The 6,594-nt window shown below is 58.4% G+C and overlaps 1 long non-coding RNA gene across 1 annotated transcript; it reads left to right on the plus strand.

Annotated features, from left to right (window-relative positions):
* The first annotated feature begins 726 nt into the window (after positions 1-726).
* On the plus strand, positions 727-6,315 carry LOC139079593 (uncharacterized). Its single transcript, XR_011533337.1, has 2 exons — positions 727-1,905; positions 2,942-6,315. It is a non-coding gene; the product is annotated as an uncharacterized lncRNA (long non-coding RNA).
* The last annotated feature ends 279 nt before the right edge of the window (positions 6,316-6,594 follow it).

Here is a 6,594-nt window from a genome sequence, read left to right on the forward strand (position 1 = left end):
GTGGGAAGAGAGACGTGTCCGGGCTCGTGTGTCGGCGGGGAGACCTGCGTGTGGTGTGCACGGGTGTGAGCACACGGGTGTGAGTGCACAGTGTGAGTGCCTGGTGTGAGAGCGTGGGTTGGGCTGGGCACTCTGCTGTGACCCTGCTCTCCACCGCTGGCTGGTGCCGGGACAGCACAGGGCCCAGGCTCCAGCTGCCGGCACAGGCCGGGCGGTGCCGCAGAGGTGCGGGGTGTCCCTTCCTGCCCCTCAGCTGGGCTCCTTCTCCTGGAGGACCTCAATGGGAGACGGTCACAACCCTTTTTGAAGGAAATGGAGGTGTGCGTTCGTGTGCATGTAAGAGAGAGAGCAAGAGCTGGGCCTCCCTGCCTCCAGGCCTGGGAGAAGCAAGCCCTGGACACACTGAGCTCTGGGGCTGGCCTGAGGGTGGAGAGGGGACAGCAGAAGGGGGCCGTGGGGGTGGAGCTGTCTCTGTGAAGGCTTTTGAGCCCGAGGACTTTCAGGGCCTCTCCAGCTCCTTCCAGAATCCACACAGCTCACAGGCAGTTGCCCTGAGCTAGGGTCTGCCCGGGGATTGGGGGAGGGGAGAGGGGTTTAGGGAGGAGAGAGGCCCACCCGGTCGATATGTCCAGCAGAGCAGGTAGGACATGTCTTCGTGGCTGCAGGTAGGGGAGGGATGTGGCCAGAGGAGGGGGTGGGGAGCGGGATGGCCTTGAAGGAGCCAGAGCTTGGAGGACCTCGATGCCAGAAAAAAGGAAATTTGGACTTTCTCCCAGAGGGGCCAGGAGAATCTCCCCCTTACCCACCCACCCACCCACCGCACCCCTGCCCCTACCCCAACACACACGAACAAGGGTTCAGAGCAAGGGAGAGGCATGCTGTGTGATCTGGGAGGGCTGCTTCACCTCTCTGAGCTATTTATAAAGCGGGCTTTAGGTAATTGGATTTTGCGTTCCCACAGTATTTTCCCCCTTCTCTTCTGGTAGCAAACCCAGTGCCCACCTCAGAGGACAGGGAGAGAGGGTGTGACCCAGGCCTGGCCAATCAGAGTTCCCCATCCTGACCCGTGACCTTCCTGGCCATAGGCTTGCCTGCTGGGAGGGCCCCCAGGCCGTCACTGCCCCATCCTTTCCTTGGCCTTTGAGCCATGGATCTCTTCCTGACTTTAGCTGGTTCGCATTTTCTCGGTTCTGCAGTCAGGACAGGACTGCGCAGTTCGGAAGTAGTAACGTGCTTCCACGTGTGGCAGCTTCAGTGATGCCGTGTGTGTCCTGCCATTCCCAGCGGGAGCTGCTGCAGGCAGGGAGCGGGGGAAGAGCTGAGGTCGGGAGTCAGACAGGCCTGGGGCCCCTCTGCAGCTCCTCCTGAGTGACCCTGGACAGGTCACTGCCCCACTCTGAGCCTTCGTTTCTGGTGTGTAAAATGGGACAAGTCCTTCCTCTCTTAGGTGGCTGTGAGGACCGAGTCACAGCAATGGTGGGCTGGCTGGAGGGGCGGCAGTGGCTGTCCCAGGAACACCAAGAGAGGGGTGATGGGTGAGCAGGGTTCAGAGCGGGGTGGTGGCGGGGAGAAGGCCCCGCCCCTGACTGAGGAGGGCTGGGCCTTGGGTCAGTGTGGCCACAGTGAGGGGCTGTGGGAATGGGGAGGCAATGGCGGAGGCCGGGGTCCCCACTCTTGCCTTACCCGGATCAAGGGTGGGGGCTTTGCTTTCCCTGGTGGCCTCAGAGCTCCTCCTGCAGCCAGAGGACGAGGAACCAGGAGGATCCAGCAGGAGGGAGGGAGGAGGCAGAGTAACTGCTTGGCCGGACCGGGTGAGGGGGATGCCGTGACAGCTGCACACCCAGGAGGGCTCTGAGCCCCTGTCGCCCAGGGCCCCTGCCAGCACAAGGATCACCAAGCCCACCAGTGAGCACGTGGGTCACATCCGGGTAGCCCATCCCACCCTTCTCAGCCCTTCTCTCTCTCTGGCCACCCAGAGCCCTTCTCTCTGCCCCTTCCTGTCCTAATGGCCTTCAGTCTCTCACACACTCACCACAGGACAGCCAGGCGGCTCTTACACCCACACATGACTCCCAGTTGCCTCTGGACCTGGTCCTGAGTCCCTCACCCACCTCAGGGCCCTGCCTGCCCCTCCCCTTCCCTGTCGCTGTGCCCCATCCTATGTGCTGGGGGACCTGGGGTCTCCTGGGCCTCCCAGCCCCTGAACCCCAGGCCCGAGCAGAGTGGTGGTGGAGGGGATCAGGACTCTCCTCTCTCCTAACTGTCCAGCCATGGGCCCATCCCACCCTCTCTGTGTCTCAGCTTCCTCCTCTCCAGGATGGTACCCACCTCACAGGGGAGCTTTGGGGCATTCAAAGCGTTCAGCACAGGGCCCCGCACGCAGAGGACCAGGCCTGCGTGAGCTATGGTTGTACTGTTATCATCAGTGCCTGTCCCGGGAAGTCCCATCCAGCCTCTTACCCCAGCTCTCCAGGAAGCTGTCCCTGCCACCATCCCCACCAAGGCTAGCTGCCCCCTTCTCTCACCCCAGGCTTTGTTCCCACATGGGCAGAAGGACTGAGTTCTTGGGGCCATCATCACCCACTGGGGCTGCTTGTGTCTCCAGCTGCTCTTCCCGGGAACTCTGACCCGGACAGCGGAGGGAGGGTGGGACGCCTGGCCATGGGGGCAGAGGGCCCTAAGAGAGACCTGGAGACCAAAGAGACACAGGGTTTTCACGTCATTTTCAAATAATGGCAGCTATCAAGAAGACTCCACATGCCCTCCTGGGCAGAGGGAGAAAGACATCTGGGTACCGAGTGGGGTGAAATTTGACTGGAGCAAACCAGCTCAGGCAGGGAGGCGAGCACGAGGCCAGCAGAAGAGAGGAGACAAGATTAAAGGGCCGCTGTTAGCTAGATTCTTTCCAAACGCTTGGGTTTGCATTGTTTTCGTTGTCTAGGTGGATGAAATACGTGCTCTTCTCTCATCATCAGAGAACAAGGGAATGATGACTTCTGTTTCCCACGTCGCTGGTTTTGCATCCTTCTGTCTGCCCTCCCGTCACTGAAGCTGTCAGGTGTTGCTGCTCTGGGAGGTTTATGGGGGAAGGTGGACCGGGGTGGGGGGTGGGTGGCAGGGGGCACTAGACCCACCCCCTTCCTCTGCGCCATCCCTGCTTCCAGCCTGCCTCACCCCACCCCCCACTGGATCAGAGCTCCTTGGGGGCAGGTCCATCTGGGTCTTCCCTGGGCCCTGACCCCCAGCAGGGCCGGGCACAGAGGACGGGCATCAGGGAGGATTTGAGGGATGCTGACTGGCTGGGGGTCAGCGCTTTTCTTTACGCAACAACAGTCATTTATTGAGCACCTGCTGTTGGCCGGGGCCCACGCCGAGCATGGAGAGCGCGGCCTCCAAGGAGCCCCAAGTCTCCAAGGGCCAGATGCTTGTTATGCATTCTTTGATTTCCAGGAGGACAAGAGCTCAGAGCAGGACCTGGTCTCCATGGGGGATGCCAGGAGCCGAGACCTCCAGGGTGAGTGGAGGAGGGTCCCAAAGGGACAGTGTAGACAGAGGGAGTAGCCAAGCAGGGGCAGGTCCGGAAGTGGGAAGGATGTCAGTTTTCCAGGACAAGAAGGCGAGCGTGGAGCCGGGCCTCTGAGAGAGGGTGAGTGTGGGGACCAGGTAGGTGAGGCCCGCAGAAGACAGGGCTGCAGGCCGTGGGAAGGACTTTGTCCTCAGCCCGCGGGGAGAGGCCACTGGAGGGTTTTAAGCAGAGTCGGGTGGGGAGAGATGAGGGACCCAATTGGATCTGGGTTTCTAAAGGCTCCCCTGGCTGCTGCGGGGATGTTGGGAGTCCTGGAGCAGCGAGAGATGGGGGTGCCGGGCCCAGGGGGGAGGCGGTGGAGTGGGGAGAGGTGGTCGCACTGGGGATGTGTTTTGGGATGGGGGTGACAGAACCTGTTGAGGGACTGGATGTAGAGTGATGGGCAGGAGGCCTGAGGGCCTGCCCAGGTTTCTGGCTTGTAAGCCAAGTGGATGGAGGTGCCAACGCTGGGAGGAGGGGCAGCTCGGGGCCCCCAGCCTGCCTGATGGGAGCCCTGGTGACACTTTGGCCACGGGTGTGTGCCGGGCTCTGGGAATAGGGAGCCCTGAGCGGCCCATCGACCTCAGACATCGAGCCATGTGGGCCTCGAGGTGTTTTCTGGTCATTAGAGAAGGTGAGTCCTGGGCAGTGGGCCCGTGGACATGGCCATGGTGGGCTGCTCCGCTCTGCCAGGAGGGCTGATTGTCTTGGGGCCTCTCAGTCCCGCCCAGCCCTGGTCCCAGCCCCTGTCACTCAGGGACACAGGCCCTGTTGTTACAGGAAGAGGAAGGCACTAGGGAAGGAGGAGGGGGCCAGGCCAGGTGGGTTTGCCCAGGCCCCGGGCTCCCTGGTGTCCTGGTCAGGGGAATGGGCCCAGATTCAAAGCCTGCTGGTCCCCGAGAGCCTGGGCCAAAAGCCTGGATTTGGTCCAGCGGAGGCAGAATGTGGTGGGGCAAAGAGCATTGTCTCTGGAGTCAGAGAGACCTGGGTTCGAATTCTGACTCTCCCACTTACTGGCTCTGTATTGGGCAACTGGGCCTCTCTGAGCCTCAGGCTCCTCACCTGTAAAATGGGAATAACAAAACCCCCTGCCTGCTTATAGGGTTGTTGGAAAGACTAAAATTAGAGAACGTGTGTGGAGTGTGTGGCACAGCACACAGTAAGTACTCAATAAATGTTAACTGTTCTTGTTATCAACCTTGGATGCACCGGTAAATGTTCTGCCTCCGGATCTTTGCACATGCTGTTCCTTCCACTCAGAATGTCCAGGTCCAGTGTGTACCCCTCCTTATCCTTCAATGCCAGATCTGCCCTGGCCGGGGCGGGGCGAGGTGTGAGGAGGGGGGCATGGGAGGCCCAAGGTGGGCCAAGAGACGTGGGGCTCCCCATCAGGGGCCAGGGCCCGAGGGCGTGGACAGTCCTGCCAGGGCCACTGCTCCGTTGGCCCTGGGCTCGGGTCAGTTCCAGGCCTTTCTCCTCAGCCCAAGTGGGACACCCAGTGGGCCTGGCGCTGGGGTTCGAGTGGGAGGAGGGGTTTTATGGCCTCGGTGAGGGGAAGCGGCAGCCGGGCAGGGGGAGGTGGCCTTCCCGGCATCCCAGATCGCGCTTTAATAATTTCTTTCTGAATTAACGTCCACTCGCGCCGTCTTCACTGTTCCAGCTCATTGGAAGATTAAATAAAAACGCACACCCCGCCCCCGATGGAGGGAGACCAACCCTGTTCTTTCCGGCTGGGCTGGCTGCCTGAAGCCGGCGCAGCAAATAAATCTCTCCGAGAAAGCCACTTTGCTCACACGATTCCCACTCGACAGGGCACAGTGGCCCCCGTCCCTCCTTGTTTTATTCAGCTGATAATATTTTATGGTATCAGGAGACCCCCACGGCATTACCGTGTCTTTACAGGCCCGAGGCCCCCCGAGCCCTGGGCCAGGCCCCCCGAGGGAAGCACAGGCTGTCCCCCTCTCCCGAGGGCCCTTCCTGGCTGCAGGCAGCAACGCCAGACACGCGGTGACTGCCCCTGACTCCAGTGCCCAGGCCCGGGCCTCGGTGGGGCTGGAATGGTGGCACTTTGCCTTTGGGTGCCAGGCTTCAGGGACCCTACCCAGGGAGGCTCATGAGTCAGTGAGGCATCACTCATTCATTCACTCACTCAACAAATATGTATTGTGCGCCTTCTCTGTGCCAGAATCTGGGAAGAAGGGGTGACGAGACGGACAGACGGACAGACAGCTTCCTGCCCTCCCGGGGTCCCAGCCTTGCCTCCTGTGTCTTACTGCACCACCTGACCAAGCTCTCCTGCTCTTGGACCATTTTCTCGGATTCAGGCAATTTCTTTTTTCCATTTGGTTTTTATTTCATATGGATTATCAAGGACAGAAGCCACGATAGTAATTAATAATATGTAGAAATATTAGAAGCAGATAGAGTATTCTACAAATAAGTGAAGACAAGTCTTCACATCAAAGAGGCACAGGATTGGATAATGACCCTGAAAAATCCGTCCATCTTGGGGTCTGGAGAGAAAGTCAGACAGCCTTAAGATGTTAATTACTACTTCAATGTTTGTGATTTTTTCCCTATTATTCTTTTCAGGTGCCTCTTTACACTAGTATCAGTTAGACTTGTTATATTAATAACTTTCCCACACAGACTAAGTTCTTTGAGTTTGTAAATCATATCTTTCTGAGTTCAACCTGGATCACTAGAGTATTTTGTATCCACTAGGGCTTAATAAATGTTATGTAAATAAAGATTTGGTTCTGATTTCTTCAAAACGTTTCTCGTTTTAAAAATTTTCTAAAGAACATTTTATTTTATTTATTTTTTAAAGATTTTATTTTTCCTTTTTCTCCCCAAAGCCCCCCAGTACATAGTTGTGTATTTTTAGTTGTGGGTCCTTCTAGTTGTAGCATGTGGGACGCTGCCTCAGCAGGGCCTGATGAGCGGTGCCATGTCTGCACCCAGGATTCGAATTGGCGAAACCCTGGGCCCCCGAAGCACAGCATGCGAACTTAACCACTTGGCCATGG

The sequence above is a fragment of the Equus przewalskii genome, chromosome 26 (assembly GCF_037783145.1).
Source record: "Equus przewalskii isolate Varuska chromosome 26, EquPr2, whole genome shotgun sequence".
NCBI lineage: Eukaryota > Metazoa > Chordata > Mammalia > Perissodactyla > Equidae > Equus > Equus przewalskii.